The 23612-nt window shown below is 38.4% G+C and overlaps 1 long non-coding RNA gene across 1 annotated transcript; it reads right to left on the reverse strand.

The window, feature by feature from the left end:
• Window positions 1-916: 916 nt before the first annotated feature.
• LOC113622378 (uncharacterized) lies at window positions 917-19573 on the reverse strand. Its single transcript, XR_003433496.1, has 3 exons — window positions 19561-19573; window positions 16570-16572; window positions 917-1010 (listed from the first exon to the last, which is right to left on the reverse strand). It is a non-coding gene; the product is annotated as an uncharacterized LOC113622378 (long non-coding RNA).
• Between the last annotated feature and the right edge of the window lie 4039 nt (window positions 19574-23612).

A 23612-nucleotide genomic window follows, 5' to 3' on the forward strand; every position in this document is an offset into this window, starting at 1 on the left:
CATGTGTTTGTTGGCAATCTGTATATCTCCTTTGGGGAAATGTCTATTTAGGTCTTCTGCCCATTTTTGGATTGGGTTGTTACTTTGATATTGAGCTGTATGAGCTGCTTGTAAATTTTGGAGATTAATCCTTTGTCAGTTGCTTCATTTGCAAATATTTTCTCCCATTCTGAGGGTTATCTTTTCATCTTGTTTATGGTTTCCTTTGCTGTGCAAAAGCTTTGAAGTTTCATTAGGTCCCATTTGTTTATTTTTGTTTTTATTTCCATTTCTCTAGGAGGTGGGTCAAAAATAATCTTGCTGCGATTTATGTCATAGAGTCTTCTGCCTATGTTTTCCTCTTTTGTCTTTTGTCTCCTTAGGTAGGTTTATTCCTAGGTATTTTATTCTTTTTGTTGTTGTGGTAAATGGGAGTGTTTCCTTAATTCTCTTTCAGATTTAATATCATTAGTGTATGGGAATGCAAGAGATTTCTGCACATTAATTTTTTATCCTGCTACTTTACAAAATTCATTGATCAGCTCTAAGAGTTTTCTGGTAGCATCTTTAGGATTCTCTATGTATAGTATCATGTCATCTGCAAACAGTGACAGTTTTACTTCTTCTTTTCCAGTTTGGATTCCTTTTATTTCTTTTTGTCTCTGATTGTTGTGGGTAAAACTTCCAAAACTCTGTTGAATAATAGTGGTGAGAGTGGGCACCCTTGTCTTGTTCCTGATCTTAATGGAAATGGTTTCACTTTTTCACGATTGAGAACAATGTTGACTGTGGGTTTGTCATATTTTTGTCATTATTTGTTTTAATAAAAAATAAAGATTTTATTAGGCTTGGGGGTTGGTGTTGTCATCTTCCCTTATGCCCACATCTCACTTTCTCTCCTAACTTTAAGCTGCTCCCTGGATCATGCATCACAGTGCAGGGCCTCCACAGACACAGGGAAAAAAGATGGGGCAGAGACAGGCTAAGGCCAATGCAAACAATGGAAGGATGTTTATGGGCCCATGGTCTCCCTCTTCTGCCAATTACAGTCTAGTCAAATCTCCTGGCCAGTTAAACATCTAGGTCATCATCTGGGTCTTCTTGGTCCAGGCCATCATAAGCATCTGGCTCATAGAAAATGTGGCTGGTAGCCTGGTGCAGCCCAGGACGCAGTAGAGTCTGCTGTTTTTCCGAGCTGAGCTAGAAGGGCAGGGTCAGGCTATCTTTGGCTTTCTCTCTCTTTCTTGGACAGGAGGAGGTTAAAACTCAAATGAGGTGTGGGGTCCACTAAGGGGGCATGAGGATCTGGGTAAGGCTGGGACTCTAGGTGCAGCCCCCCTTGGAGCTCCAGGCTGAAGTCAGGAATGATGGAGAACCACTGAGCCTTTATTATGTTGAGGCAAGTTCCCTCTATGCCTACTTTCTGGAGAGTTTTCATCATAAATGGGTGTTGAATTTTTTCAAAAGTTTTTCCTGCATCTATCGAGATGATCATATGGTTTATATCCTTCAATTTGTTAATATGGTGTATCACATTCATTGATTTGCATATATTGAAGAATCCTTGCATTCCTGGGATAAACTCCACTTGACCATGGTGTATGATCTGTTTAATGTGCTGTTCGATTCTGTTTGCTAGTATTTTGTTGAGGATTTTTGCATCTATGTTCATCAGTGATATTGGCCAGTAGTTTTCTTTCTTTGTGTCATCTTTGTCTGGTTTTTGTATCAGGGTGATGGTGGCCTCGTAGAATGAGTTTGGGAGTGTTCCTCCCTCTGCTATATTTGGAAGAGTTTGAGAAGGATAGGTATTAGCTCTTCTCTAAATGTTTGATACAATTTGCCTGTGAAGCCATCTGATCCTGGGCTTTTGTTTGTTGGAAGATTTTTAATCACAGTTTCAATTTCAGTGCTTGTGATTGGTCTGTTTATATTTTCTATTTCTTCCGGGTTCAGTCTCGGAAGGTTGTGCTTTTCTACAAATGTGTCCATTTCTTCCAGGTTGTCCATTTTATTGGCATAGAGTTGCTTGTAGTAATCTCTCATGATCCTTTGTATTTCTGCAGGGTCAGGTTTCCTCCGTTTTCATTTCTAATTCTGTTGATTTGAGTCTTTTCCCTTTTTTGCTTGATGAGTCTGGCTAATGTTTTATCAATTTTGTTTATCTTTTCAAAGAACCAGCTTTTAGTTTTATTGATCTTTGTTATCATTTCTGTTTCATTTATTTCTGATCTGATTTTATGATTTCTTTCCTTCTGCTAACTTTGTGGTTTTTTTGTTCTTTTTTCTCTAATTGCTTTAGGTGTAAGGTTAGGTTGTTTATTTGAGATATTTCTTGTTTCTTGAGGTAGGATTGTATTGCTATAAACTTCCCTTTCAGAACTGCTTTTGCTGCATCCCATAGGTTTTGGGTCATCGTGATTTCTTTGTCATTTGTTTCTAGGTATTTTTTGATTTCTTCTTTGATTTCTTCAGTGATGTCTGGTTATTTAGTAGTGTATTACTTAGCCTCCATGTGGTTGTATTTTTTACAGATCTTTTCCTGTAATTGAAATCTAGTCTCATAGCATTGTGGCTGGAAAAGATACTTGATATGATTTCAATTTTCTTAAATTTACCAAGGCTTGATTTGTGACCCAAGATATGATCTGTCCTGGAGAATGCTCCATGAGGACTTGAGCAGAAAGTGTATTCTGTTGTTTTTCGATGGAATGTCCTATAAATATCAATTAAGTCCCTCTTGTTTAATGTGTCATTTAAAGCTTGTGTTTCCTTATTTATTTTCATTTTGGGTGATCTGTCCATTGGTGAAAGTGGGGTGTTAAGTCCCCTACTATGATTGTGTTACTGTCAATTTGCCCTTTTATGGCTGTTACCATTTGCCTTAAGTATTGAGGTGCTTCTATGTTAGGTGCAAAAATATTTACAATTGTTATATCTTCTTCTTGGATTGATCCCTTGATCATTATGTAGTGTCCTTTGTCTCTTGTAACAGTCTTTATTTTAAACTCTATTTTGTCTGATATGAGAATTGCTACTCCAGCTTTCTTTTGATTTCCATTTGCATGGAGTATCTTTCTTCCATCCCCTCACTTTCAGGGTGTATGTGTCCCTAGGTCTGTAGTGTGTCTCTTGTAGACAGCAAATATGTGGGTCTTGTTTTTGTATCCATTCAGCAAGTCTATGTCTTTTGGTTGGAGCATTTAATCCATTTCCATTTAAATTATTGATGTATATGTTCCTATTACCATTTTCCTAATTGTTTTGGGTTTGTTATTGTAGGTCTTTTCCTTCTTTTGTGTTTCCTGCCTAGAGAAGTTCCCTTAGCATTTTTTGTAAAGCTGGATTGGTGGTGCTGAATCCTCTTAGCTTTTGCTTGTCTGTAAAGTTTTTAATTTCTCCATCGAACCAGAATGAGGTCCTTGCTGGGTAGAGTAATCTTGGCTGTAGAATTTTCCCTTTCATCACTTTCAATATGTCCTGCACTCCCTTCTGGCTTGCAGAGTTTCGGCTGAAAAATCAGCTGTTAACCTTATGGGGATTCCCTTGTATGTTATTGTTGCTTTTCCTTTGCTGCTTTTAGTATATTTTCTTTTATTTAATTTTTGATAGTTTGATTAATATGTGTCTTGGTGAGTGTTTCCTTGGATTTATCCTGTATGGGACTCTCTGCGTTTCCTGGACTTGGTTGAATTTTTCATTTCCCATATTAGGGAAGTTTTCAACTATAATCTCTTCAAATATTTTCTCAGTCCCTTTCTTTTTCTCTTCTTCTTCTGGGACCCCTATAATTCGAATGTTGGTGTGAGAGGTCTCTGACTGTGTCCTCAATTCTTTTCATTCTTTTTTCTTTATTCTGCTCTGCAGCAGTTATTTCCACTATTTTATCTTCCAGGTCACTTATCCATTCTTCTTCCTCAGTTATTCTGCTATTGATTTCTTCTAGAGAATTTTTAATTTCATTTATTGTGTTGTTCATTATTGTTTGTTTGCTCTTTTGTTCTTCCAGGTCCTTGTTAGACGTTTCTTATATTTCCTCCAATCTATTTCCAAGATTTTGGATCATCTTTACTCTCATTACTCTGAATTCTTTTTCAGGTAGACTGCATATTTCCTTTTCATTTGTTTGGTCTGGTGGGTTTTTACCTTGCTCCTTCATCTGCTGCGTATTTCTGTGTCTTCTCATTTTTCTTAACTTCCTGTGTTTGGGATCTCCTTTTCCCAGTCTGCAGGTTTGTAGTTCCCATTGGTTTTGGTGTCTACCCCCAGTGGGTAAAGTTGGTTCAGTGGGTTGTGTAAGCTTTCTGATAGAGGGGTCTGGTGTCTGTGTTCTGGTGGATGAGGCTGGATCTTTTCTTTCTATTGGGCAGGACCATGTCCAGTGGTGTTTTTTTGGGTGTCTGTGAACTTATTATAATTTTAGGCAGCCTCTCTGCTAATAGGTGAGGTTGTGTTCCCATCTTGCTAGCTATTTGGCATAAGGTGTCCAGCACTGGAGCTTGCTGGTCATTGAGTGGAGATGGGTCTTTGCGTTGAGATGGGATCTCTAGTAGATCTCTCAGTGATTGATATTACATGGGACTGGGAAGTTTCTGGTTGTCCAATTTCCTGAACTCAGCTTTCCAACCTCAGAGACTCAGGCCTGACATGCGGCTGGAGCACCAAGACCCTGTCAGACACATGGCTCAGAAGAAAAAGGAGAAAAAAAAGAAAGAAAAATAAATAAATAAAATAAAGTTACTAAAATAAAATATATATTATTAAAATTAAAAATAGTAATAAAAAAAAGAGAGCAACCAAACCAGTAAACAAATCCACCAATTATAACAAGTGCTAAAAACTATACTAAAATAAAGATAAAAATCAGAATCTAGTCAGTCACATGCAAGAAACCCCAAGTCTACAGTTGCTCCCAAAATTCACCACCTCAATTTTGTTATGTTTCTTTGTCTGTTCTGGTTTCCACTGATGCAGGGTACATCAAATTGATTGTGGGGATTTAATCTGCTGCTCCTAAGGCTGCAGGGAAAAATTTCCCTTTCTCTTCTTTGTTCGAACAGCTCCTTGCTTTCAGCTTTGGATTTGGCCCTGCCTCTGCATGTAGGTTGCCCTCTGGCATCTGTTCCCACCCAGACAGGAGGGAGTTAAAGGAGAGGCTGATTAGGGGGCTCTGGCTTACTCAGGCTGGGGGGAAGGATGGGTACGGAATGCTGGACGAGCCTGTGGAGGCAGAGGCTGGCATGACTTTGCAACAGCCTGAGGCATGCCGTGTGTTCTCCTGGGGAAGTTGTCCCTGGATCACAGGACCCTAGCAGTGGCAGGCTGCACAGTCTCCCAGGAAAGGAGGTGTGGATAGTGAGCTGTGCTTGCACACAGGATTCTTGGTGACTGCAGCAACAGCCTTAGCATTTCATGCCATTTCTGGTGTCCGTGCTGATAGCCATGGCTCGCTCCTGTCTCTGAAGCTCGTTTAGGCAGTGCTCTGAATCTCCTCATTCATCCTGAAACAGTGGTTTCTTGCCTCTTAGGAAGGTTCAGACTTTTTCCTGGACTCCCTCCCGGCTAGCTGTGGCACACTAGCCCCCTTCAGGCTGTGTTCATGCAACAAACCCCAGTCCTCTCCCTGGGGTCTGACCTCTGAAGACCGAGCCTCAGATCCCAGCCCCCACCCATCCCGGCCAGTGGGTGGGCGGACAAGCCTCTCGGGCTGGTGAGTGCCAGTCGGCCCTGATCCTCTGTGCGGGAATCTCTCCACTTTGCCCTCTGCACCCCTGTTGCTGTGCTCTCCTCCATGGCTCCAAAGCTTCCCCCACACCCACACCCGTCTCCACCAGTGAAAGAGCTTCCTAGTGTGTGGAAACTTTTCCTCCTTCACAGCTCCCTCCCAGAGGTGCAGGTCCTGTCCCTCTTCTCTTGTTTCTGTTTTTTGTTTTTTCTTTTGCCTTACCCAAGTATGTGGATATTTTCTTGCCTTTTTGGAAGTCTGAGGCCATCTGCCAGTGTTCAGTAGGAATTGTCCCACATGTAGACGTATTTTTGTTGTATTTGTGGGGAGGAGGGTGATCTCCACGTCTGACTCCTCTGTCATCTTGAAGGTCCCCACAATTTGCTTTTATAGACATTGGACTTTACATAGAAGTTAATTATGTCTTTTTGAGTTGGTCATGAATTTCATCCTGTCTGAGCCTTCTAAACACACAGGCCATGATGGCTGGAATCCTCTTTTATGCTTTTTATTTCTTTAAAACAAATATTGCAGCTATTTTCTCATAAGTCATATTATATTATGTGCAATATAATGATATCACTCAGACTTAGGTGTTGGAAACATATATTAAGAATTTTTAAAGATCTCTTCACAGGGAATTTAGGGCTTTCTAAAATGTTAAAAAGGCTGGAAGTGTGGACAGTAGCTGTATATCCAGGAACGTTCAAACACCTCACAAGAATGACCCTCCCCCACCACACCCCAGAGCTGTTCGTTTTGTTGCAGTCAAAAAGTGAGGAATTTGGGGGTAGCTACTGAAACTATTGAGTTCCAGAACTTACCTCAATGACTGCAATGCAAGAGTCAGTAAGCCAGATCAGGAAGCTCCCATTGCTGTCATCACAGCTGCTCTTGACCTCCATAAATTTGGCGACTAGGCAATGGAGCACTGAATCTGCTCAGTGCTGTAACTATCTTTATACTCAGGCCTGGAGACAAGTTGTAGGAATGGCACTGCCCAAGAGTCAAGAATGACGATGACCTCTATTCTAATCCTATCTTAAAATCTCATGTGAGCACATTTAATTTGCATCCTGAACCCTAGCTGCAAAGGAGTATGAAAAAATGGTTTGTAACTTAGCTTCTAGCAGTATAGGAAGGTACTTTGAAAGGAGGTGGGACTGGACGCAGAATATTAATCAACTCTATCTGTCCCAGCTGTAGTGTGAGACAACTCAGCATTGGAGGCAAATAGACCTAATTTCACTATTTATTAACTGTACTACCTTAGTGAACTGACATATCTAGTTTTAGCCTCAGTTTCCTCCTCTCATAAATAGTACAATGGACTATACTTAACTCTGAATTATTGGTAAGATCAAATGTGATAGATATGTAAGTCACTTATTACAAGGGTTCTCAAACTGTGTGCTAAGGTACCCTGGGCCACCACAGCAGTCAGAGGAGCAACTCAGGATATCTTAAGTTTTCAAAGAAACACAGTGATGCTTGACATGTCTTGCAGTCCGTGCAAAGTACTAGTTTGAGGTAATTCTCAGTCTCAACATTAGACTGTGCTACATTCCTTTTGATGATGTCAGATCTTTTTGAAAACATGCTTTTATCCATTATTTTGGAGTCAAGCTTGTTATGCACAAATTCTGATGTGAAAGGTGGCAATGTCCAATATGATCCAAGGTCTGAGAAACGGTACAATATCCAACAGGTACACAAACCCCATTAGTAAGTATTATGGACTGAATTGTGTCCCTCACCCAACCCCACCCCACCCCCATATTTGGAAATATGGTCTTTAAAGAGGCAGTAGGGTGAATCCCAACCCAGTCTGACTGGTGTCCTTATATCTAACTGGTCTCTTTATAAAAAGAGAAAATCTGGACGCACAAAGAGAAACTAGGGATGCATGTGCATGGAGGAAAGGCCATGTGAGGACACAGCAAGAAGGCAGCCACCTGCAAGCCAAGGACAGGAGGCCTCAGAAGAAACCAAACCTGCTGATATTTTGATTTCAGCCTGAAAAATTTCATCCTGCCTTTACCACATCCTAGAAGAAAAAGGATCAACTGCTCAGTGAGAGATGAAATGAAGGAGCCAAAAGTGAAGTTAGCAGAAGTGAGAAGAGGAATAAGACAAACTGAAGAACTCAAAGCTCAAGCAGGCATCAGAATTGCCTACTCGATATTGCTGCTTTGCATCAGATGCAGAAAACTACTGTTCTAGTGCTAGCCATGTCACTCATCAGCTATGTCCCAAAGCAAGACATTGCTTTTTAAAAAAAAAAAAAAAAAAAAACTTCTATATCCTTATCTCTACATGAAATAGAACCAATAGGGTATTATATTATAGTTGGAATATTAGAGGGGTGTGTGTGTGTGTGTTGGGAGAGGAGTGGAGAAGGTAAGAGAAGTAAGCTATGTTAAGGAATTTGTTTTATCCTGAGAGCAATGGGTAGCATTGGAGATTTTAAAGAGGTGGTTAGATTTGTGCTTTTGGAAGATCACCTTAGTTATTGTGGAGAGAGTCACCCTGGGGAGCTATATCAAAGGTGGAGAGACCAATAAGGAGGCTGTTGCAACAATCCAGGCAAGAGACAAATTTAGGGACTGGCAGAAGGAATGTGCCTGGTTTTCTCCAGATGATTTAAAGCCTCAGAGATGATCAAGCGTCATTCTTCCTGGAATCTTCCTCTCTGTCTTAATATTTCTGTGGGTGCCACTCATTCCAGGCTGTGATTCCATGGACTTTCTGGAAACAGCTGGGAATATTCCCTTAGGGCCCTTCTTAGCTACTTAGCCTTCCACAGTAACTCCCCATTTTTCAATAGATTTTCATTTTCCTCTTTTGCAGTTCCTATCACTTCACCAGTTATTACTTGACCTTTCATCTTCTGAGCCTGACTAGCATGCAGACAGCTTCCTTGGAATTTTTAGCTGACAGATATGATCTAAAGTTCCCTGCTGTTGCCTTAAAATAAAGGAATGAGAACACAAAATATTCCCTGCTCTTTAAGGGAAGGATGATAAAATAAGTGTTGGGGGAGGTGGTAATGGGAAGACCATATCCACTCCTGGTTTCCATCTGTACACACTCAAAGTGCCTCTTGATGAGAAATCCTAGAGGCTGTGGAATTTTGTATCTAAGTATATTTTTTTAATTTGCAATTCAATGTGGACCAAGTTTCACGTGGCCAGAAGTTCTGCAAGAAAGGATTGGAACCTTTTATTTTTCAATGTCATTGCTTGTGAAGGAAGGACAGTGATTATTTTAAGAATTTTTAAGATAGTAGAAAGAAAACTGGATTTATCAGAAACCTGGGTTGGAAATTTTATTCCACCACTCTGTAGATATGATCCACATATCACAGGGTTTTTCATAAAATAAATCAGAAAACATGAAGCCATTTTGGCTTCCATGCATAGCACTTGGTTGAAATGGCCTTTGTCAAAGTTACCAATGACATCCATGATGTGAAATCCAATGTCACCTTTATGTTTTTGTCTTATTCAACCTTTCAGCAGGATTTAACACAGCTGATCATCCACCCTTTCTAGCTGCCACAGTTGTCTGCTTTTCCTTTCTAACTTCTCAATCTCCTTTGCCATTTTCTCCTCCTTAATCTGATGAAAACGTTGTGATCTTAGTTCTTAGTCTCGGTTGACCAACTCCTCTTTCTCTACACTGCCTTAAAAGTGATCTCACTCAACATTTCCATTAGCATGTTTCACAGACATCTCAAACTTAACATGCATGTGCCAGATATTTATTGGTTGATTATTAACCCCTGCTAGGACTGGAACCCTGCAAATGACAACTCTCACACTCCCAAACCTGCAGACTTCATGTCAGGTTCTGCCAGTTAAAGGTATTACATGGAGATGAGAAAGGGGAAGAAACGAAAAGCTACTGAGCTCCTGGCAGTATCTCTGGCAATGGCAACCCTGGTGTTTTCTGCTCAGTGACAGCTGCCATGATTTCAGCAGTTTCTGTGACGGTAATATCAGCAGTACAGGTGACCACAGTACTAGAGGGAGCAATGAAGGCTCCTACTTAGCAGCAGGAGTTGACGTTTCCAGCACCAAGTGGTTAAGTGTGGCTCCTGAGCCCTAGCTCACTGGTGGCAGCAGCTTCCTGACCTCCGTGTAATGTCCCATCCCCCTTTGCTTACAAATCCTTTCAACACCTTTGTCAGAGCTGACTTACCCATTAGTCACAGCAGGCACAGTGCCTCAGGCCCATAACAGTTTAGGGCCTTAGAAATGTTTTATTTTTATTTTTTTTAATTGGAAGGAAAAAAATGTATGGAGGAAGGGGCCCATGAAAGCAACAGTGCCTAGGGCCATGAAAGTTACAATGCAAACCAGACCTCTGTGACCATTTCCCAGCAACAAATTCCTCTTTGGGTCAAATATCTAGTAGTTTCTGCTTTTCTTATCAGGACACTGGCTAAGTCAGTGCCCTAAACAGAACTCTTGATTCCTACCCTGAAATTCCCTGTCTTTCCCTGTTCTTCTATAGCTCAGACAAGGGGCCATTATAGAACATTTACTCAAGTAAGAGACCCAACTATCATCCTTGAGTTCTTCAGCCCCCAAAACTAAAATGTCACCAATTCCATCCATTCAATGGACACAATATAGCTCAACTCTGCCCACTGGTCTGTGCTTTTGTTGGTATCAGCTAGTCCTAGCCACCACCAGGATTTCCTTCTCAGCCTTAAAAAAACCAGACCCCCTGAGCACACTCCACAAGGCCCTGTGTTGTCCGGACCCTGCCTACACCCCCAGTCTCTTTTTGTGCCACTTCACCCCTTGCCAACTAGCTTGGTGTGTTAGATGGATTGCATTAACGGTCCCACGATTTCGTGCCCAGTGTTCCCATGTCCTTTGGTAATGGCTTTGCACACAGACTCTGAGCTGATGCCCTTAAGGTCTTTATGCAGATGTTACCTCACTCGGTAACTTGACCTAAAACTGCCCTACCCACCAACACCTCCTGTTGCATCCTTGGAGATCTTTCAGACCTGTTTTCAAAGGTTGGCTCCACTATTTTGTAGCTCTGTGACCTCTTAACTCCAAGATGTATTTTCCTCATTTGTAAAATGAGGATAGCAATTATCCTTTTAGGGATGATGTGAGAATTTAATGGAGTAAAATACAGAATGCTGATTCATGATAGATACTGAATAATGCTACTATTCCCTTATCAAAATATTACCAGCATTATTTTTAAATTGACTTTTGTTTTTGATTTAGAAGTCTGCCTCCTTACCATGCACAGTTACTGCCTCCTTACCATGAAAAGTTAATAAAACAAAAACAACAACTTTGAGGATAAAAACATCTTTGTAACTCTGCTTCCGTAAGTGTTTTATAATTACATTCAGCACTGAAAATCTTGGGGTGCACTACTTCCAAGTGTCTTGGTATTAAATGTAGGCCTGTGCCTGTGTACATAGTGTACCAGGGACCCATGAGAAAAATAACATTGAATTCCTCACATGAGTGTGTTTTACGATTATTTTCCTGAGGGTCATAGTAGAGGCATTTATGGCTGTAGAAAAGGGGACTTTTCAAGAGCCATTTCATGGGGCAAGAGACACCAAAATGGTTATAAAAAGAAAAGCACCTCTGCATAGTAAGTCTTCCGGAAAACAGTGCTGCTAGGAACTTGGCATCAACTCCTCTTCTTCCCCAGGTCATCTTCATTTTCTTTTTTCCCTGAGGAGCTGTGAGATATAAAAAACAGGTGGGGTTTGATTGCAACTGTTTCTGCTACTGAAAGATTCCACTCTTTAAAACCAAAAAATTTAAAAGGGGATAAAAACTGCCTACAGAGGATTTTTTCCTCTGGACAGTCCTATCATTTACGACACACAGGGCTCAGCCCTTGGCTGCCATTAGCTTTGAGAAAACTATTGAACTCCTTCCCCTGTATTTTGTATTTCTAAATACTACAGCTGCCATAAACTTGGATTTATGTGCTTCAACAGAAAGAGTGGACAAAGAAGCCCATGCTTTTGAAGGAACAGAGTCACATTCTAAAGGAGAAATAAAAGCAAAGAGCAAATTTGGGTTTAGGGATTCTGCCCTCCCAAATCCCTAGAACAGGTGTGGTTACCTCAAAAACAGAAATAACAAGTACGTTCTCTTGCCAAGACAGCAGTTTTCTTTAATAACTTTGAGTTTACCTCTTGCTACACAGCATGATTTCTTTTAGCAATTGGTATGAGGACAATCCCTTTTATATTATAAAATTGGAGAGTTCCATTATTCACCTATCACTGTCACTATGTACCTGTCACCCCAAAAATGAGGAGAAAGGGAACATTCAAGAAAGTCATGTAAGAACACTATTTCCTAAGTTTTATTTTCTGGAACATCCAATTCACAAAATATGCTAATAAGTGTTCTGAGAAAAAAGATTCTGTGGTCAAGTAAGATTGGGAAATGTTACTTTAGTTAAGGCCAAACAAATATCTTTTCTGAATAACTTCTTAGAACGTTTAGTTACTAATTTGCATTGTGAATCATCAAAACGAGGATATTATATGTAAACATTCTGATAAGAAGACTTTTCCTTATCATGGGAATAAAATGGTAAAACAGAGCAAAAAAATAAAGTTCCTGTTTACAAGTCAGTCAGTGCCTAGTGTAAAGACAACCCCATAAACAGACTTTTAAAATCAAGTGATAAAAGTGCAACAATTAAGGTAAATACAGAGAGGACTGGAAATCCAATAGGAGGAAACTAACCAGGGAGGTGGAGTCAGTCCTTTCTGGAGGGGGTGACGGTGGAGCTGAGCCTTCACAAGTGGCATCATTCCAGCTCCTTCTACTTTGGTCCACCATTTCCGATCATCCACATGGAGCAAACAACTTTATCATCAATAAAGCATATAGATTTTCTATTTTGGTTTTTATGTATATTTGCTTTTTGTTGTCTTTGGAAGCCAGATAGATCTAGATCCAAGTCTCAGCTCTGCCTCTTCCTACCTCTCTGATCTTGACCAACTACCTTAACCTCTTCTGTTTTTCAGAATTGTCATGAGAATTAGAGATGATATAAGTAGCACTAGCAGAGTGCCCGAAAAACAATAGGTTTAACCATTTAGACAATTATTATTTTTATTAGGTTTTAAGATTGGAATGCATTTAAGATATCTAATCTAAGTATTCGCTAGATATATACTAATCCCATTCTATAATACGTTCATAATACAGCTTCTATTTGAAACTCTGCTTCAATTCAATTTTGTTTAATAAGCTCTCAGACTCTAAAAGGCATAGTGCTACATATGGGATATATACAAAATGAATTGACCACAGACTTTGTCCTGGATCAAAAGTTTCCAGTTTAATGTAGGAGTGGGGTGGAGTTAGAGAAAGTAAGAGCATAACAATGGGCACAATGGATGTGGAAGCCAATACATAAGAAGTAAAGATAAGACACTATAGGAGAGAATATCACTTCTCTTTGCTGGATGAGGAAAGACTTCCTGAAAGAAGTGACATTTAAGCAGGGCCATAATATATGAGGAATATATGGACATAAGAGATTAGCAAGGGAAGAAATCCAGGAGAAGACAACAGAAGGAGCAAGGTTATAATTGATCAATTTGGCCAACTTATGAAGCTACTGTGGGTGACAAATGGAAGATGAAAGCAGAAAGATAAGTTAGTAACAGATTATGAAAGGCAAGACAGTTCACTGTCCATTTTTATCAATATGTTACATTAGACATCTCCATAAAACACAACAAACATCCTTTAAATGCATAGCTGAATCGACTAGAAAGGAAAATCCACAGGAACCAAAAAACAAAAATTCTGCAAACTTCACTAGTAAGCTCATGAGCTGACCCTGGGACTAACAAAGATCTTGACTTTTATGTACCTAAGGGGACAATGAATGAGACATTAGGTGTGGAGTGTTGGAGATAGATGGTTGATATCTATCCCCCAAAGTAAGAGCCATCCAAAGGCTATGAAAAGAAAGTATAGGGCTTAAAAATATTCATCTGCTGTTATAGACATTCACAAATAAAATCTGTTTGTCAGCCTGGAGATAAAAACAAAATTGTCTTCTCTGATTATTTGTTACCAAAGTCCTGGTTGCACTTGAATTTGGAATTTGAATAAATGCTACATGAGTGACTTGGAAAGCTGCAAGCTGAGAAATTAACAGAAAAGGGATTCCAGACATGTGTTATTTTGGTAGCTCCAGGAAGAAGTGAGTGCAAAATTATTCTGGCCAGACACACCATCAAAAATAGTTATAAAATGTTTTTGAAGCTAATGCCCCACTGAAGAATAGGTCACAAAGAAAAATCACATAATAATGAGGGAACAATCATTAGAGGGAGGTAGATGATCAGTAAAAAAGAGGTAGACCTCCTAAAACCTCAGATAATAGAAACTATGAAATAAGTACTTTAAAAATGATTAAAGACATTAAAAAAAAAGAGAAATCACATATATGAGATAGGAGTAACAAACCATTAAAAATATGTATCTGAGAAAGAATATATAAATAAAATATACGGTCATTGATATTAAAAGCAATGCATAATATAAATAGTAGCCTGAAATAAGCTGAAGAAAAATTAGTGAACTGGAAAATAGACCTGAAGAAATTGCCAAGAATATACTACAGAGAGATAAACATTAAAAAATTTAGGAGACATGGAAGATGGGATTCAAAATGATAAATAAAAATGGCAGGGGAATTAATATTTGAAAGATGATAGCTAAAATTGTCCCATTTTTCTCACTAATGTCACTCACCACTGTGACTATAATCCAACCCACCATTTTCTTTCAACAGGATTATTTCAGTAGCCTCCTACCAGACCTTCCTGCTTCTGCCCTTGGCTCTACAGTTTGCTCTCAACATCTGAACCTTAAAAGGTGCAAGTCAGTTCATGTCATGTCAACCCTCTGCTTAACCAACCAATGGCTTCCCATTAATGATTAAAGTACTTACAATGACTGATACAGCCCTATGTGATTTGCACCTGTTAACTCTCTGAACACATCCCCTTCAACTCTCTACCTTGTCACTCTGCTCCAGCCATACCTCCGTCTTGACTGTTCCTCAATCACTAACCATGTTTCCACCTCAGAACTTTTGATCTTGCAGTTTCCTCTGGTTGTATAATTTTTCCTCAGATACTGTTTTCAGGCCTTTGCACAAATATCACCTTATGTGTGAAGCCTTGCTTAATAATTCAAAAACTTAGCATAAATGGACCATATCCTAGAAAAATATAGCTATCACAAATGACCCAAGAAGAAAATGTAAAATCAGATGATCACCTCAATAGATGAAGACAAAACTTCTGATAAAATTCAACAACTTGAACAAATTGATAAAAGAGAGAGAATACATTATAGCCTACATATGGAGAAAGGATGTAAAAATTACTTATTAGGAAAGAAAAATAAAAATATATCTCTCACATCACATGCAAACATAAATTTTAGTTGAATACATAGCATATAATATTTATGTACCTTTTAAAACCTGGAAAATACCATGAATTGTTTTTGTATATATTTTATACATAGGAGAAATATAAACACATGTGCAGGAATGATGCACATCAAAATCAGGACAAGAGTTGAAAAGTTGACTCTGAATGATAGAAATTTTAGGAATACCTTTGTCAGTACATTTTGCTTATACTTTCCATCTCTTGTGATAATAAGAGTGATTGAAGATAAATATCCACATTTGTATAAGTTTAGAAGAGTGTTTTCACATGAAGCTAATATACTGTTATAAATCAATGATACTTCAATAAAAAATAAAATAAAGGGTGGTAGTCTGATGGCTTAAACAAAATTCTTATAATAAAAAAAGTGTTTTTAAAAATTATAAGATAGACAAGCCTCTTAGATAGCCTCATCCACCAGAGGGCAGACAGCAGAAGCAAGAACAACTATAGTCCTGCAGCCTGTAGAACAAAAACCATATTCACAGAAAGATAGACAAGATGAAAAGGCAGAGGACCATGTACCAGATGAAGGAACAAGATAAAACCCCAGAAAAACAACTAAATGAAGTGGAGATAGGCAACCTTCCAGAAAAAGAATTCAAAATAATGATAGTGAAGATGATCCAGGACCTCAGAAAAAGAATGGAGGCAAAAATCGAGAAGATGCAAGAAATGTTCAACAAAGACCTAGAAGAGTTAAAGAACAAACAAAGAGTTGAGCAATACAATAACTGAAATGAAAATTACACTAGAAGGAATCAACAGCAGAATAACTGAGGTAGAAGAACGGATAAGTGACCTGGAAGACAGAATGGTGGAATTCACTGCTGCTGAACAGAATAAAGAAAAAAGAATGAAAAGAAATGAAGACAGCCTAAGAGACCTCTGGGACAACATTAAATGCAACAACATTTGCATAATAGGTGTCCCAGAAGGAGAAGAGAGAGAGAAAGGACCCGAGAAAATATTTGGAGAGATTATAGTCAGAAACTTCCCTCACATGGGAAAGAAAATAGCCACCCAAGTCCAGGAAGTGTGGAGAGTACCATACAGGAAAAACCCAAGGAGAAACATGCTGAGACACACAGTAATCAAATTGGCAAAAAATAAGACATAGAAAAATTATTGAAAACAGCAAGGGAAAAATGACAAATAACATACAAGGGAACTCGCATAAGGTTAACAGTTGATTTCTCAGCAGAAACTCTACAAGTCAGAAGGGAGTGGCATGATATACTTAAAGTGATGAAAAGGAAGAACCTACAACCAAGATTACTCTATCTGGCAAGGATCTCATTCAGATTCGATGGAGAAATCAAAAGCTTTACAGACAAGCAAAAGCTAAAAGAATTCAGCACCACCAAACCAGCTCTACAACAAATTCTAAAGGAACTTATCTAAGTAGGAAACACAAGAGTAGAAAAGGACATAAGAAACATACCCAAAACAGTTAAGAAAATGGTCATAGGAATATACATATCGATAATTATCTTAAATGTGAATGGATTAAATGCTCCAACCAAAAGACACAGGCTTGCTGAATGGATACAGAAACAAGACCCATATATATGCTGTCTACATGAGACCCACTTCAGACTTAGGGACACATACAGACTGAAAGTGAGGGGATGGAAAAAGATATTCCATGCAAATGCAAATCAAAAGAAAGCTGGAGTAACAATATTCATATCAGATAAAATAGACTTTAAAGAATGTTACAAGAGACAAGGAAGGACACTACATAATGATCAAGGGATCAATCCAAGAGGAAGAGATAACAATTATAACTATATATGCACCCAACATAGGAGCACCTCAATACATAAGGCAACTGCTAACAGCTATAAAAGAGGAAATCAACAGTAACACAAAAATAGTGGGGGACTTTAACACCTCACTTACACCAATGGACAGATCATCCAAAATGAAAATAAATAAGGAAACACAAGCTTTAAATGACACAATAGACCAGATAGATTTAATTGATATTTATAGGACATTCCATCCAAAAACAGCAGATTTCACTTTCTTCTCAAGAGTGCACAGAACATTCTCCAGGATAGGTCACATCTTGGGTCACAAATCAAGCCTCAGTAAATTTAAGAAAATTGAAATCATATCAAGCATCTTTTCTGACCACAACGCTATGAGATTAGAAATGAATTACAGGGAAAAAAACATGAAAAACTCAAACACATGGTGGCTAAACAATACATTACTAAATAACCAAGAGATCACTGAAGAAATCAAAGAGGAAATTAAAAAATACCTAGAGACAAATGACAATGAAAACACAACAATCCTAAACCTATGGGATGCAGCAAAAGCAGTTCTAAGAGGGAAGTTTATAGCTATACAAGCCTACCTCAAGAAACAAGAAAAATCTCAAATAAACAATCTAACTTTACACCTAAAGGAACTAGAGAAAGGAGAACAAACAAAACCCAAAGTTAGCAGACGGAAAGAAATCATAAAGATTAGAACAGAAATAAATGAAATAGAAACAAAGAAAAGAATAGAAAAATATCAATAAAACTAAAAGCTGGTTCTTTGAGAAGATAAACAAAATTGATAAACCATTAGCAAGACTCATCTCAATAAAATTAAAAAGGAGAATTTACAACAGACACTGCAGAAATACAAAGCATCCTAAGAGACTACTACAAGCAACTCTATGCCAATGAAATGGACAACCTGGAAGAAATGGACAAATTCTTAGAAATGTATAACCTTCCAAGACTGAACCAGGAAGGAATAGAAAATATGAACAGACCAATCACAAGTCATGAAATTGAAACTGTGATTAAAAATCTTCCAACAAACAAAAGTCCAGGAAGAGATGGCTTCACAGGTGAATTCTATCAAACATTTAGAGAAGAGCTAATACCTATCCTTCTCAAACTCTTCCAAAAAATTGAGGAGGAAGGAATACTCCAAAACTCATTCTATGAAGCCACCATCACCCATACCAAAACCAGACAAAGATACTACAAAAAAAGAAAATTACAGACCAATATCACTGATGAATATAGATGAAAAAATCCTCAACAAAATACTAGCAAACAGAATCCAACAATGCATGAAAAGTATCATACACCTTGATCAAGTGGGATTTATCCCAGGGATACAAGAATTCTTCAATATAAATCAATCAATCAATGTGATACATCATATTAATAAATTGAAAAATAAAAATCATATGATCATCTCAGATGCAGAAAAAGCTTTTGACAAAATTCAACACCCATTTATGATAAAAACTCTCCAGAATGTGGACATAGGGGGAACCTACCTCAACATCGTAAAGCCCATATATGACCAACCTACAGCAAACCTAATTCTCAATGGTGAAAAACTGAAAGCATTTCCTCTAAGATCAGGAATAAGACAAGGATGTCCACTTTCACCACTATTATTCAACAAAGTTTTGGAAGTCCTAGCCACTGCAATCAGAAAAGAAAAAGAAATAGAAGGAATACAAATTGGAAAAGAAGAAGAAAAACTGCCACTGTTTGCAGATGACATGATACTCTACATAGAGAATCCTAAAGATGCCACCAGAAAACTACTAGAGTTAATCAATGAATTTGGTAAAGTTGCAGGATACAAAGTTAATGCACAGAAATCTCTTGCATTCCTATATACTAATGATGAAATTTCTGAAAGAGGAATTAAGGAAACACTTCCATTTACCTTTGCAACAAAAAATATAAAATACCTAGGAATAAACCTACCTAGGGAGACAAAAGATGTGTATGCAGAAAACTATAAGACACTGATGAAAGAAATGAAAAATGATACCAACAGATGGAGAGATATACCATGTTCTTGGTTTCTTGGAAGAATCAATATTGTGAAAATGACTCTACTACCCAAAGCAATCTACAGATTCAGTGCAATCCCTATCTAATTACCAATGGCATTTTTTACAGAACTAGAACAAAATGTCTTAAAATTTGTATGGAAACACAAAAGACCCCGAATAGCCAAAGCAGTCTTGGGGGAAAAAAGCGGAGCTGGAGGAATCAGACTCCCTGACTTCAGACTACACAACAAAGCTACAGTAATCAAGGCAATATAGTCCTGGCACCAAAATAGAAATATAGATCAATGGAACAAGAAAGAAAGCCCGGAGATAAACCCATGCACTTGTGGTCAGCTAATGTATGACAAAGGAGGCAAGAATATACAATGGAGAAAAGACAGTCTCTTCAATAAGTGGTGCTGGGAAAACTGGACAGCTACATGTAAAAGTATGAAATTAGAACACTCCCTAACACCATACACAAAAATAAACTCAAAATGGATTTGAGACCTAAATGTAAGACTGGACACTATAAAACTCTTAGAGGAAAACATAGGAAGAGCACTCTTTGACATTAATCACAGCAAGATCTTTTTTGATCCATCTCCTAGAGTAATGGAAATAAAAACAAAAATAAACAAATGGGACCTAATGAAACTTCAAAGCTTTTGCACAGCAAAGGGAACCATAAACAAGATGAAAAGACAACCCTCAGAATGGCAGAAAATATTTGCAAACAAATTAATGGACAAAGGATTAATCTCCAAAATATATAAACAGCTCATGCAGCTCAATATTAATAAAACAAACAACCCAATCCAAAAATGGGCAGAAGACCTTAATAGACATTTCTCCAAAGAAGACATACAGATGGCCAAGAAGCACATGAAAAGCTGCTCAACATCACTAATTATTAGAGAAATGAAAATCAAAATTACAATGAGGTATCACCTCACACCTGTTAGAATGGGCATCATCAGAAAATGTACAAACAACAAATACTGGAGAGGGTGTGGAGAAAAGGGAACCCTCTTGCACTGCTGGTGGGAATGTATATTTATGCAACCAGTATGAAGAACAATATGGAGGTTCCTTAAAAAACTAAAAATAGAATTGCCATATCATCCAGCAATCCCACTACTGGGCATATACCCAGAGAAAACCATAATTCAAAAAGACTCATGCACCCCAATGTTCATTGCAGCACTATTTACAATAGCCAGGACATGGAAGCAACCTAAATGCCCATCGAGAGACAAATGGATAAAGAAGATGTGGTACATACATACAATGGAATATTATTCAGCTTTAAAAAGGAATGAAATTGGGTCATTTGAAGAGATGTAGATGGATCTAGAGACTGTCACACAGAGTGAAGTAAGTCAGAAAGAGAAAAACAAATATCGTATATTAATGCATATATGTGGAACCTAGAAAAATGGTACAGATGAACCAGTCTGCAGGGCAGAAATTGAGACACAGATGTAGAGAACAAACATATGGATACCAACAGAAAGCAGTGGGAGGTGGGCGTGGTGGTGTGATGAACTGGGGGATTGGGATTGACATGTATACACTGATGTGTATAAAATGGATGACTAATAAGAAAATGCTGTATAAAAAAATAAATAAAATTAAATTCAAAAAATAATTATAAGATATAAATTTTCAGTGACAAGGGAAAAAAAAATCAGGACATGGTTTACTTCTGGGAAGGGCAGAAAGGAAGTGGGATGAAGGAGGGTATCACAGAAGCCTACAACTCTAGCTCTAATTATTAGTGTCATTTTTGAAAAGACTTGATGCAGTCACAGCTAAATGTTAAGATTTGGCAAGGCTGGATTTTGGATACATGTGTGCTTATTATGTTGTTCATTGTATTTTTCAATATGTTTACTAAGTAGAGACATTAAAAAAAAGATTATTTTCTAAATAGAAGAGAAGCTTAGGCCAAATAATCTGTCTTTTTTCTGTAAGTGGTAAGGAACTTTAGAATATCTTTAGCAGGAAGTCTGACCACTTGGAGCATCAACAGGCCATCAGAGGAACCTGAGTGCTGTATCTTCCATGTCATAGAATGGAGCTCAACAATGCTCAATTCAAATAAATATCCAGAATGAATTGGTACAGTCAGGATTGGCCTTGCTAAGTCAGCCATGGAACAAAGATCCTTTATTGAGAAACTTTCTCGAGAGAATAATATTAAACTATTTCTTCTGTTTATTTGTCAAGGCACCCAAAGACAACCACACAACATTGTGAAACTTTTGGAACATAACCAATTTAAACTGGTGGTGTTTGGAGCTGGAAGAGGGAAAGCTTCTCCATGAAAAGCTTTTGAGGCTACACAACACCTTTGTTATCACAAGGTTATAAATCAAGCAGAAGCAAAAGCCAAATGTGTTTCTCTGAAGAGCAATGTTTATAAGATTGTGTATAGGAAGAATCATTTAAAAACTGCCTTTGCTTGCCATAGCTTGTAAAAAATTCTCCTGTAGAATTGTAATCCCATTACTGATGTTTTCTTTTTCAATTTCTCTGTGTAATATGTAATTATTTCAACCTCTGCCCCTTTGTGTGGTCTATTGGTGGGCTAGAATTCAGAAGAGTTTTTTTCTAAGAACTCCAATAGACTCAAGATAGTGATCTTTCCCCTCAACTCATATTCTCTGACCTAAATAGTTTTATTTCTTGAGTGTGCCCCAATGATTTGAATAGGACAAAACATAACATTCTCATAAAGTATTTAATCTCAAAGAGAAGAAAGCTTTATTCCCTCAAGTAGAGAGACGTAACGCCACAATATGAATTGCTCTTCATTTCTCTGTTTTTTATTGTGTTTTTTTTTGGTGAGACTGTTTCTGTCTAGATAAAGGAACAAGATGGCCAGAGCCATTATATGAATAATTTGATTCTAGTATGTTTGGCCAAAAGATTGGATGACCAAAGCAAGAGTGAAGATTTTAAGATATTTATCTATTAGGTGGAAACTTCACACTGGAGGTATTCAGGAAAGATTGGGAATCTATCTTTAAGGGATGAGAAGTTAAAGACAGAAGATGCAACTGGGGAAAAGGAAAGGAATGGACATTTTCTGTGCACTTGTCTGTGTTCCAGATACTCCACGTAGATCATCTAAGTGAAATATTGCACTGTCTCCATGGAATACTTGTTGTGTTCCTCATGTCACAGATGACAACGTAAGATTCTAACAGACAGAATAATGAGTCTAAGACCAAGTGGTTGGCATGGAGGTACATTGTTCAGATCTCCTTTTAAGAAAATCTGCTGCACGTAGTGTAGATGATGCTGTTGCTGCATCTTCAGAGCTACACTGACATTCATGCCAAGGCCACACTTCACTCAGGCTGCTCCCAGGCCATGACTGAGCGCAGCAGTGGCACTAAAGCCAGTCCACTCCTGCCCCATGTGGAATTCCTCCAACTTTTGCTCTGAGGCTCGGCATTGGCCTGGCCATACTCAGAATGGCAGTCAGAGATTCTATCTGATGCTCCTTCATTTCTACTCTCCTTTTAAAGCTGGAAGACCTACATCACCTACCCTCTCCTATTCCCCCCATCTTTATCCTTCATAATCATTCCCGCAATAAGTCTCTTGTATATCCCGTCTTGTCATCTGCATCTCAAAGGACCTTACCTGACAAAGGTCACATAAATAATAACTGTCAGAATAAGAGGCAAATGCAAAGGCATCACTCTTTCAATATTGACATTAATACTGATAGTACTAATATTGATACTACTAATAAGTAACATTAAGACATATACTGTTTGTTAAGTGTTTACTAAGAACTAGATATTACGCTCAGACTTTCATGCATTATCTCACTCAGTTTTCGTAACAACTCCATATGACAGATGTTACTATCTGCATTTTACAGATGAGAAGACAAAGGCTTAGAGATGTCAATTAAATTACACAGGTCACATAATTTTTTTTTTTTCTGCATTGGGTCTTCGTTGCTGTGTGCGGGCTTTCTCTAGTTGCCTCGAGCAGGGGCTACTCTTCGTTGCGGTGCGTGGGTTCATTGCAGTGGCTTCTCTTGTTGCGGGGCACAGGCCCCAGAATGCACAGGCTTCAGTAGTTGTAGCACTTGTGCTCAGTAGTTGTGGCACACGGGCTTAGTTGCTCCATAGCATGTGGGATCCTCCCAGACCAGGGATCAAACCCGTGTCCCCTGAATTGGCAGGCAGATTCTCAACCACTGTGCCACCAGGGAAGTCCCTACCCATGTCACATAATTATCCAGTGGCATAGCCAGGATTTGCACTGGGGTCTGTATGGCTCTAAAATCCATGTTTTTAACGCCTCTGTACATTTTATATACTATATTGCTTATCACAAACCACTCTGCCTTCTTCCAGCTTTCATCACCTTGCGTGCTTTAGGACTATGACTCGATTGGTATTTTTTCACTTGAAGTTACAATAGACAACAACTATTCATAAAATGCCAAATCTGTGCCCAGGTTTTTGGCTATATCCTGAGGATCCAATAGAAGAAAATTCAATATGTCACCTCCCTTCTTAAAAACCTTTGCATGTCCTCCCACTGTGAGAAGAAACTAGCTTCTGCCTTCAGGG

This window comes from Aethalodelphis obliquidens, unplaced genomic scaffold (genome assembly GCF_003676395.1).
Source record: "Aethalodelphis obliquidens isolate GAN/ISIS:26980383/991018 unplaced genomic scaffold, ASM367639v1 scaffold9, whole genome shotgun sequence".
In the NCBI taxonomy this organism is placed as follows: domain Eukaryota; kingdom Metazoa; phylum Chordata; class Mammalia; order Artiodactyla; family Delphinidae; genus Aethalodelphis; species Aethalodelphis obliquidens.